We start from the raw sequence: 12,163 nt of genomic DNA, 5'->3' as shown, positions 1-12,163 counted from the left end.
AGTTTCATTCAGTAAGGCTCCCCTTTTGAGTTGACAGAATAAATTTAAAATGAAAAAACCCACAAGAGCTAAATAACCAAACACAAGCTGGTTATTCACCTCTGATGTCATATTTTACAGTAACTGCTCCAAAGTCTTATGCAATGCCTCAAGGCTTGGAGTTATACAAAGACTACAGTTGTAAGATTGAAATGGTGAAATGAGTTTTGACCTCCTGTTGTGCAATTTACACACCCCATGGCAAAACGTGTTTTTATCAAAGATTGTGCTTGTCAGAACACGACTTTCATCAAAACTGGAGCGTGTTCCAAGCCTTGAACATCTGAACTACAGCACAATCATTTCCCTATCACCTCCATTCCCTGTTTCAGTCCTAAAAAGCTATTTAACATCATTTGTAACAAAGTCGTTAATAATCATTTTCACAACTACTACAAAAGATGAATATATGGCAAGGTTCTCTGTTGTTCAAGCTTTAACCCTTTACAGGGCAAGTTACCTTTTTTGATCACTTCCACACCCCTTACAAATGAAGTCCCCCCCGCCATCCCTCAGTGAGGTTTAGAAGCACTAGATCTATATCCAGCCATTCAGCAAAGACACTGCTACATGGCTGTACATCTTTTTTTGGCATTCGACCAATTAGATGAGCCCTAGAATGATATATTACCTACTGTAAATTAAGTTGAAAAAAAAGTTAACACTTTAAAAAAAGGGAAAAAGCTAATTGAAAAGTTAAAATGTAAAGTTAAAAAGTTAATAAGCCTACTTAACAATTATATTTAGGTTTATAAACTAAAAATGTGATTGCCAGTGTCAGCAATGATGCCTCTAAAGTTATGTTTTACCAAAAACAAAAAATAAAAAATTTGTTTCTTTTACTCTCAGAGTGTTTTTATTGTTATTTTTCTTAATATATTTGACAAGCTGGTATTGAACCATATTTATATTGTTAAAGCACTTTACAGTACAGTGTTTTATTATTTATCTTTCAATTTATCACTAATATGTTAATTTTATACATTTTTCCAAGGTCCATATTTGTGTTACAGTTTTTTCTATAATCTTTTTACTGCTGTAAACAGAATTTCCCCATTGTGGGACAATAAAGGGATTTTCTATCCTATTCTATTCTACATAAACTACTTTAAAAAATGACAGAAGGGCTCTACAAGAAGCATAGTTAAAAGGAAAAAAATAGACAACAGATGGTGACATTGTCTCACAAAACATTAAAATGGAACCCTAATCAAAACACCAGGGAGCCAGTTTAGTGATTTAAGTTTTTATTTTTAAATTTAGTTTTAACTAGTGTGAATAAACTGAAATAATTTTTTTTGGTGTCATTCAGGTTCTAATGATGTACTTGTTCAAAGCTTAACTTTCATCATAATAATATACAAAGGTAACTATATATGATCAGTATTAAACTTTGACCTTATTTAGACTGCTTGTCTTCCAGCTGAGCTGCTGATCACTGCAGCTCTTCCAGAGTTACCAGTACCAACATGGCCACTCTTCAGATTTTTATCTGTATAAAAGAGAAATCCAAAACCATGTATCTATTTTTCTACAAATTGCTAAAATTAACAACTAAATGAAAACTCACCAAATAAAACATCAGAATTTGTGGTTCAATATAGACAAAACCAACTAATACAAATCAACACGTATGAAAACTTTTCTATGTGTGTTATAGCACTTTTTAAAAATACGAACAAAAAAATAAAAGGTGCAACTTTCTAAACTTGCTATTGGTTATTATTTCATTAAATGTTTTGTTCAAATTTTAATGACAATGAAATACCTAAAAGATATATATATATAAAAAAAAAAGCCACCATCCTAATTTCCTGTGAGACCTGAACGCCTCTTTAATGAAGCATTTCATGTGGGCGCAGTCTGGGAAACAGTGGGCGGAGTTGTTTGTGCTCCTGTATGTTTGGGGTGAGTGTGTCCTCCTCCATAGGCTGCAGGAGATGAGTTTCTGCCACTATTGCTCTCTCTCCTTCCTCCTCCTACTTTCTCCTCCTCCTCCTACCACTGCTCCTGTCTATCTGTCCAGTCTGGGAATGTTGACCAACGTGGCCTGATCCAGTGCTGTAGTGTCCCCCCCTCCCCTACAGACGTTTTTGTCCCACGAGGATCGGAACCGTCCTGATCTGATTTATCTTTAAGGTGAGCGCACCATACCGGACAAACACTTTTATTATGATGTTTGGTGTTTGTTTGTTTTTGTGTGGATGGATGGATGCAGGAAAACAAACGTGAGTAAAAGTTGAATGACACATGCTGTTTTGGAAAGGCACGCGCGCACTTTGCGTAAAGGCTCTGCCCGCTTCCTCTGTGACATCAGCCAGCCAGCGGTCATTGAACTTTTAAGCAGGTCGGTTCCTCGGAGAAGCTGTGGTGTCCTCGTCAGTGGGAATCTTCCACTGGAGACTCCTCAGGCTGTCCCGGTGTCTCGAAGCTGCTGGGGATCTCGTGCGCTTTTTCAACTCCTCTTTTCACGCGCCTCTGCTGTGATCCAGTGTTTCTGTGGAAACAAGGTTTCGATTCCAGTTGATTCTTGCATTGTTTATACTTGAGTAGATAGTGACCCATCCAGTGGGGTTGTGGAGAGCCATGCCGCGCGGCCAGACCCCCACCCCAGCCCACCCCACCCTGCAAGGCTCCCTGCTTCTACATCTCAGTTCTATGGGAGTTTCACTATCCTCCCCTTATCTCTCTTTTAATGTTTAAGCAGCTTTTGCTTCAGGTTTGAGCAGGGGGGCTGAAAGAGGCGTTTTCCCAGGGACACTTCAGGGCAGTGTTTGTGCTGGGACCCCCATGAGGTTTGTGGGATGGTTCCAGAAGGTCGGTATTGAGTAAAGTCTGGTTCCAGTAAAGTTAGTTCATAGATCACTCCCATTAGAAAGAGGGATATTCTAAGACCTTTGCGTTTCTGTCTTTTAAAACATGTTAAAAGACAGAAACGCACATGTTTTAAAATTAAATGTGAATGCACATGTTTAAAATCACAATCAAGCAACAAAAGGAGAAACAAAGAAACAAACAATAATATTAAAAGAACATGTCATTTTTAAATCTTTTTAATTTAAATCAAGCATCCAAAATTTTAGAAAATGTGCTGTGCTTAATTTGTAGTGACACACCATCTGATAACTGCAAGTTTCATTATAGCTAATGGTCCTTTCATTTAAGTGACCCCAGTGAGGCTTCAAAAAACCCCATACGTGTGTTCAAACTATATATATATATGTATATGTGTGTATAAGTATGTATAGGCATGTGTATGTGTTTCTGTATGTTTAAAATTTACTTTAAGCATAACGCATAACTAACTTAGATAAAAATCAGTCTTTTAGCTCGAGGCAGACTTATTGCACGTATTGTTTAAAAATTCAAACTTTTCTGTTCAAAATATTTTGTACAATTTTTTTCAGAAGCAAACCTTAAATTTCCACATCTTGGGATAAATTTTACACATAACTGAGGTGATCCTTGTACCAATACAACACCATACATACATATATTTTCTCTTTTTTTATATATATACATACATAACATTGTATGTAAGAAAAACCAAAGCATGGCTTTATACTATTTAGTAACAGTGAAGTATTTAGCACCACAAATAGTACATAATATCATGCCTTAACCTTTACTGTTCTTTCTTTTTGGTCTGCTTCAAAAGCTCATAGTGGTAAATCTAATCACAACATTAATGTAGTTATTGGTGTATATTATGGTAAACTAAGAAACTGTGTTAAGTTAGAAATGAGACCAGAAGACATGAATCCTAGGCTGTGTCTAAACTTCCGCCCAAACCCCTAAATCCCTCAATCACTATATAGAGCAGGGACTATTTAGTGGACTTTATAGTGAACCCAGTTAACTGACCGTTCGGACAAATGATCACTCCTTTTTGCTCGTTGGTCACGTAACTCCGCCTCCCCCGTGCAATGCCTGCGCCATCTTTGTTATTAGTTGCCACTGTCGGGTAACGACGATGGGCCACGGTGACAGCAAATCCCATAATGCTTTGCGAGGAGAGTTCGCCGCTCAAAGCATTCCGGGATATATCTGCTCATCTAGTGACTGTGGATGATCACTACTTTTTAAGGTGCAAAGTGGGAAATTTCTACTACTTTTTCATCAACTAGACTTTCATTTAAAAGGGCATTACCACTATATAGTGCTCTTTACAGTGGTTAGGGTGGACATTCAGACACAGCCCTAGTCATCACTACATGATCCACCTTTCTGTGTTAGCATCCCAACAAATCAGCTGGTTCTTGATAATATACTCTTTGTTATGCATAGTGTCTTTGGCAGAAGCTGCCTATCTATCAAAATGTTTTGTCTTGGCAAGTATAGATGGGTGTGCTAAACTGGCGTACTCACTAGGAATTTGCAAAAAAAAAAATGAAAATGCAAATATTCCTTTTAGTCAACAGGTTTGATCTAAATATTTTAATCAAAACTACATTAAACTAAAAAAATAAATTAAAAAAAACAAAAAACGCAGAAGAGTGTTTATCTGTGTGTCCTTACCAGATTTTGAATAACACCTAACCTGTTAACATCCGGGGATGTGGCATTCTTATTTTCCCCTTAGCTCTTACATACATAAGTCCACTGTTTTCAGCATACCGGGTTCAAAAACTGGTAACTTCAACTAGATAAACCCCCTAAACAGCTTAAAGTACATGCACTACTAAAGTAGACTATCATATGGCTCATGGAGTTTTTGCCTTCTAATAGTTATTTATAGGTATTGGTAAATTCCTTTTGGAATACTCTTATGCTGAAGCAGAACTTGTTTTTTATAGAACTGAAAATATCAACTTCCAGTTTGGGTAAACATTTACTTTGAATATACTACTTAAAGACCTGATGAGAAGTCAATTCCAGTTTTTTGTTACCGGCCAGCAGAGCTTAAACACACTGTTATTTCAACGATGCCATGTCCAGTAAAGAGGTCAGATATATAGAGATCTGTTTTGTTTGGTTTGACACATTTATACCGTCTTAACTCTTCTACATAGCCTAAAATGGGTTGTGGGTGTGTTTTCCAGTAGATTATTTTCTGTTTTTTTTTTTTTTATTTTAAATAGTGTGATGCGGTCATATCACTATGCATATGGCAACTAACTGATACAGTTGTGATTTCTTTCACTGTTCTGCTATTTCAAGTCCTTGCTAAGTAAGCACAGGCATGATGGGGCATGAACTCTCCAAGACTGTCGGCTGCCAGAATGCCGATGAGTGCGCCAGTTGCAAGTACTTATACAACCTTTACTCAGCTTGCCTTCATTTTAGACATTCAGACCCTTGATTTCAGACTCTAACTCTGTATATTAGTTTGTATATTAGTAAGTAAAAAGGCCCAGGAAACCAAACATTTACAAACTCTTCTTAGCCTCTACTAGGGGCATACCAGCTCCAGGTCATGCTGTAGGCAGCATTCCATCAAGTCTTGCGTCAGCCAGTGGTCATTCAGCACTGGTTAGTCCGGGCTTATAACCTGTTAATACTCCCTCACTGATGTCATGACACCATTAACCCAATCCTGCTGGGGGACCAAAGCACAGTTCATTGCACCTTGCTAGGTCTAAATGTAAAGCATGCCACCCTTGGTGCCAGAATCCTTAGCTCCGCTTTCCATGTCAGTAAAAATAATCCAGGCATGTTAAGAACTGTTTTTTGTTTTCTATTTGTTTTCTTTTGACACCGTTGCATAAGCAGGCTTCATTTAGCACGAGTTAATATCACATAAGGTGTTGCAACCAAAGTATGTTCTGGTGTGTGTGTGTGCTTGGCATCCTGGTGTAACTATTAAATAACTATGTTTAATCATAAGCTCTTTCTGAAAGATTAAATCTTTGCCAGAGTGAAAACTTTGTGGTGGTTGCCCCACCCCCTCCTCCTCTTGCACCCTGTAAATACGAACCTGTACAAACCCGATTCTTACCACTTTCCACTTTTGACCTAAGGTGATGCAATGCTTGTTTTTGTAAGAACAGTGGATTAAGGTTCTCAGATGTCTGGTTCTTTTCCAAAATGTAGCCGAATGGCTGAGGGAGAGTTTAAAATTTTGCCTTTATTAGGTGAGTAACTGTATACCTAAGGAACCAGGCATCAGGTTCGTATATAGTGTGTATAGGTTATGTGATGTGGATAGAACATGATGACAAAATGATACTGTAAGTATGTATACTGCTTAGCCAAACCCCCTTTCCATCCATTAATTTTGCCCAACTGTTCAGCTTCCTACCTACCCACTATTTATATATTTCACATTGTTAAATGATGCTGCTTTGACTCTGTTGATTAGCTACATTTATGTGGACATATTTAGACTTGTTTGGAAATTGCCCAATTTTCATGTGATCAGCCACGGAGAGAGCTGAGGAGCACAGTGGAAGTCTGGCTAATTCTGCCAGAGAAACACAGTCCTAGGGCAGGTAGAGGCTACGGGTAGCTGAGGCTGGCCTCTAGTGGTTAACTGGCGGAGGTGGAAGAAGGACAGCGGGGGATCAGGGAAGCCTAATGGATTGACAGGAGCGTTGAAGCAAGGAATAGGGGAGGGAAGGTGCCTACTGTTTGATGTCTGTGCTGGAAGTAGGACGACGAAACAGTCCTTCTAGCGCTAAATTAAAATGTTTTTTTTAAGAGTACTCCCCGCTTTACCATTTGTCAGCATTCTTCTTAACAATTTTCATAACTAATAATACAATGTCAATGTAATTGAGACAGCAGTAGAAAAAATTATGGATTTGATGCAGTGATCAGTGATTTGCAGTAAAGTAGATACTGATTTTGGTGATATTTATGCTTGCTCTCCAATATCAGGGGTGTAATTGAAATGTATTACCCTCTAAGCTTTTGGGGCACAGTTCACCTGCCTTGGTGAGCGATGTCAGTCTTAATAGCATGGTATTCACGTTTTCACAGCACAAAGTTTAGCTTCGACAACTCTTAATATCATGACACCAAGATTTCGGCCATAATCAGTAGTTTCTAGCTGTAGTAGCTGAAGCTGTGAGCTAACTCTGGATCTGTCCTCCTTTGCTACAAATATCATTACTTCAGTTTTGCTTTTGTTCAATTTGAGAAAAGTATGGCACATCCACACATTGATCTGTTCTATGCATCTAGCCAATGCTCTGATGGTTTAATCACCATTGTGTTAAATTATGATGTAAAGCTGCGTGTCATCTGCATCGGTATGGTGAATAATCTTGTTGTTTGCTATAATCTGAGTAAAGGGGAGCTTTTAATAAAGGGTATCCTCTAAAAAGTGAAACTGAGCAGTAGCCATATGAATGTAATGTTAAAGGCTAGTGCAAAAATGACTCCATGATGTTTGCCTGTTCACAAGGCAGACTGGGGGCTTGTTTATGCTTCATACGCATAATGTTGCTGACACAGCTTTTGCAGCATTTTATACTTTGTGCAGCTTTACCTCATTTTACCCAATAGTCTGACTGAATCTATGGAGCAGTTGACAACAATCAATCAACCTTCCCACTGTATTTATAGAATACCCAAATGTTTCCAATATTTCCAATGGCTCTTCATGTCCTCCAATAGTGACAATAATTTCTTTCCAAGAGTTGTTGACAATCTGTTTGACATGGTGACATTTATGGACTGGTAACACTTATCACACTGTCCTCAATGGATGTGTCCAGTTCTGCGACACCTATACACAAAGCTCCATTTTTGCATGAATGATGAGTTGTTTCTTGAACCCGGTCGTAACACCACACAGCGTGACTCACAGCTTTTCCCTACAGCTGTGTGATGGTCCTTGGTGGAGCTCTGTGGTCATGCTAACTACTCTGCTATACAATAACAGCAGAGGATGCTTCAGTTTAAATGTTGAGATGAACATAACCAGCTGGCTATGAAGGCAAACTGAGATTTTTTGAGTTGTAGTTTCTCAACTATTGATCTAGATTTACCTACATAGACTAGTACAATAGAACAAAAATGTTTAAAGTTTTGGCATTCACCAGCAAATATTTTACTTGTGGCACAGACTATTGTCTGCATGTTATGTTTTTACCATATCCAGCAGCTTTTATCTCAGTCAGAGATTTATGGCTCAGACCAGAATAATAGAGCAACGTCCATATACTCTGTTCAGGCAGCCTGCTCTGCTGAAAGCCTTACGATAAGCACAGTAGTGAGAATCACCTATCAGATAGTTTAAACACTGCAGTTATTAAAAAGACAATGTTCAGCTATGAACAAAAGCAAATGTTAAGTTTTTAAAAACAATTTAAATACATGTATTTTTGCATGTTGGAGTTTGGAAACAGAAATAAGTATCCTTACTCCATTTTCTTCTAACTTGACATTTAGATAAGAGGCATGTTTTATTTAACCCAAGGTCGGTTTATCTGGGTTTACATTTTTTTTGTGTGTGTCAGTAATGAAGGCATGGCACCTGCAGTTGCAGTTATGGCTTTATTTTTTAATTTATTTTTACAGTGGGGAATGCGTGGGGATTATGGCATCTTGCAGTGACAAATTTTTGTCCAGGACCCAGACGGACCAACAGAGCAGCCAACCTTATGGGTGCTGCTGCTTCCAAGCCTCTTCCATTCATCTGTGTTGTTGCATAAGTTGTGGTTCTCCCTGGCTGCTGAAGGACATCCTCATCCAATTAAATACTGTTCACATTTCCAAAAGCTTTTTCTCCCAGAGTGGTGCTATTCTGCCTNAATTTTCATAACTAATAATACAATGTCAATGTAATTGAGACAGCAGTAGAAAAAATTATGGATTTGATGCAGTGATCAGTGATTTGCAGTAAAGTAGATACTGATTTTGGTGATCGGTGATTGGAGCTGGGCTCCAAAAATCATATCTGGCGCATCTCTAATTTACATTCTGGTTATTCTGAATAAGGCAAGCTTACGACACATATTTCCACTTAGAGTTGCTGGACATTTTTATTAACATTGTTTACATTTTGGCTGGGTATAGATTTAAATTTCATCATTTTATTCAATTCAATTAGATTTTTCAAGTTTTAGAATTGTTTTCTTTTCAATCCAATGCGGCCCAATGTCAAATTCGATTGGTGGTATTGAAATCTTTTTCCTAGCTTTTTCTTGAATTACAACGTATTGATACTACAATTATGTCAGCGTTCAACTGCAAATTAATAAAAGTAATTATAGTAGACAACTGTAAGGACAGTGGAAAATGCATATTTTTAGAATGTATCTTTGGTTATATAAATCAATCCTTAGAATAAATACCAGACTCTAATCACAATTTATCTTTTTAACACAGACCTAGTTGACTAATTTTAAGTCCAAATGATCGATATGTAAATACTATAATCCAATTTCTTTTTTTTATCGGAACCACGTTTTTCCTCAATAAAAAAAAAAAAAAAAAAATATATATATATATATATATATATATATATATATATATATATATATATATCATTATTTATTTATTTATTTATTTTTTTCAATTCAGGCTGTTTTTAATTAATTCAGAGAGTTCCCTTTTCCTGGTGATGCTAATAGTTCCCAAATCATTATGCTGCCAACATGTCAGATGGGATTTCTTTTGTTTTGTGGAATGTTTTTGGTGACAAGAATTTTCAATTATTGTGGGGTAGCGTGCATTTTTTACTTCTGTCCCGTCATCTCACAAATCGATGCAATGCCTCACATTTGACTAGGTCCAATTAGAAAAAATGAAACAATATATTATGTAGTATTTATGGGGCTTTTTCAGAATTTGTGAAAAGGCAGAGCTGCAGTCATGTTCCATAGCTCCAGAGCCACCCATAACAACCAGCTCATTGACTCATTGTGCAATCCCTCACACTAAGCATGCTTGTAGCGAAAGTGGAGGGGAAAAACATGACCCTTTTAACATGAAGAAACCTGAGCAGAACCAGGCTCAGTGTGAGCCGCCGTTGGCCAAGGCCGACTGGGGTTCAAGGAGACAGAAGCAGAAATACAAAGAACTTTAAAAAGGGTGTTCATGCTGGAAACTAATGTTGCTGAATGATGACATCTCTGCAGAGATTAAAGATTAAGTCCAGGTTTGCACAGATGCGTGAATGCAACTGTTGCGGATAAGGGTGTCCCAGGTAACACGACTTAACACGTGGACCAGATTTTAACAAACTTTCATTTCGTTCATTTAGTTCAGGGGCTTCCCCTTAAGTCGATTACCATTTCCTTGGTCTTACTGGTATTAAGACAGAGGTGCTATCCAAACTTCCTGATGACCGACCTGTACAAGCTTGAGCTCGAGCTGGACAGAAAGAGACTGAAAAAACTGGTGAGAAATGCCGTTTCTGTCCAAGGCTGCCCCATCTGGAGGAAGTGGCTGAGTGGAGGTTGCTGTCCAAGCTTACATACATCATGGACAACTCCTCTCATCCTCTGCACCCGACTGCACCAGACTGATCAGATGATCAGCTCCATTAGTGAAATACATATAACCCCTCTGTAAAAAGGAGCGCTACAGAAGGTCATTCATGCCTGCTGCCATCAAACTTTGTAATGCGGCACTATAACTGCAAAAACTTGTGCAATAATTAATGTGCAATCACTATTTTAATACCCTGCGCAAGAACCTGTTTTATATTTGATACCAAGTGCAATAACTATATATATATATAAAATCTATTTAATACCTTTTGCAATAACCCTGTATAATAATTCTGTTAAATAGCAGACTTCAGCTATGACATATATATATGGACGCAGTGCATGCTGTATCAATCAATCAATCAATCAACTTAGATGGGGGCCATAATTATTTCAAATTTCTATGGGTTACTTATTTATTTTTCATTACAAAGTTACATACCTTAGAAAAGAAATATGTACGCATGTTGTCCGACATAATTTTTCAACATTATGGGTTAGACATAAGTAAAGAACTGTCTCTGTGACATCTGGACTAGCCTAAAGAGTCTGATTTACATCAACATGAGTCTAAAATAGAGGCTGTGGATTAGGGAAAAATACCAGCAGAGCACCATTAGCTTTTTTTATTTTTAAAACAAGTTTCCTGCTTAACGATCTTATAAAAATTTTTCACCTTTTAAAACTATCATGAAGTGAGCTCTTTTTTTTGTTGTTTTTCTCTACAGAAGAAGAGCGCCCCAAGCCTAAGTATGTCGTGACAACCTAAACTCATGTTACATCTGTCTTCCTGTTTTTATTGCTTTCTTTGTCTAAAGAATGTGTTTTCTTTCAAAGGCCGCTTGTGCCCCAACTTGCTCCTCCAAAGATTCCTGAGGGTGAAAGAGTTGATTTTGACGTAAGTGAAAGATAACGATGATGGATACAAAAATAACAGTCATTAGGTTCAAAGCTCTTGAGGGTTCCCAAGATATAGGTACAGGATCTAAGGATTTTAGACCCATTAATCTGTCATTCACTATTTATACCCAACGAACGAAATCAGTAAATAGCCCCGAGATGCGTGGATGTGCCTCTACATAAGTAGCTGGCGTAGCCCTTCCCAGTTAGCAAGAGCCGCTAGCAGGAGGTTTTCTTGCCATCAGCGTGAGAACCTCCCTTCTTAGGGCAGGGCTGCAGCTGGAGTTGAGTGGAGCGGATTGCTTGTCACGCATCTGGTTCTGGCCCACAGACACTGCTCTACAGCCCCACCTATTGGTGAAATTTCATTTATTCTCCTCAAAGCCTTGTGTAATTGGCTCTGGTAAAGACGTTGAATTTTATTTTTTTAATCATAAAAAAGCTCTTTGCTCCTTACGACAGAGTTTTAGGGCCAGGCTAAAGATAAATTTTTTCTATTTTGACAGTAATATCTTAATATTACGAGACTAAAGTCATAAAATTACGAGAATCAAGTCGTAGCAAGAATACTCATAAAATTACGAGATAAAGTCACAACAACAAGATTCAAGTTGTAACGAGAATAGTCATAAAAGTACAAGAATAAAGTTGTAACAAGAATAGTCATAAAATTATGTGAATAAAGTCGAAACAATATGTGAATAAAGACGTACAATTACGAGATTCAAATTGTAACGAGAATAGTCATAAAAGTACGAGAATAAAGTCGTAACAAGAATAGTCATAAAATTATGTGAATAAAGTCGAAACAATATGTGAATAAAGACGTACAATTACGAGAT

General features: G+C 37.6%; 1 protein-coding gene across 2 annotated transcripts in view; it reads left to right on the top strand.

The window, feature by feature from the left end:
• The first annotated feature begins 1,967 nt into the window (after positions 1-1,967).
• Positions 1,968-12,163, top strand: part of LOC107094114 (growth factor receptor-bound protein 10-like) — a 79,345-nt gene continuing 69,149 nt past the window's right edge. The window contains exon 1 of one of the 2 annotated variants that reach the window (XM_015389534.1): positions 1,968-2,178. The gene's annotated coding sequence lies outside the window, so the exon portion shown is untranslated. The remainder of the gene's footprint in view (positions 2,179-12,163) is intronic. The other variant, XM_015389533.1, reaches the window with a different exon arrangement.

The sequence above is a fragment of the Cyprinodon variegatus genome, unplaced genomic scaffold, assembly GCF_000732505.1.
Source record: "Cyprinodon variegatus isolate N-32 unplaced genomic scaffold, C_variegatus-1.0 Scaffold464, whole genome shotgun sequence".
NCBI lineage: Eukaryota > Metazoa > Chordata > Actinopteri > Cyprinodontiformes > Cyprinodontidae > Cyprinodon > Cyprinodon variegatus.
Note: the sequence above shows the minus strand (reverse complement) of the source record. Positions and strands in the feature narration are given on the sequence as shown.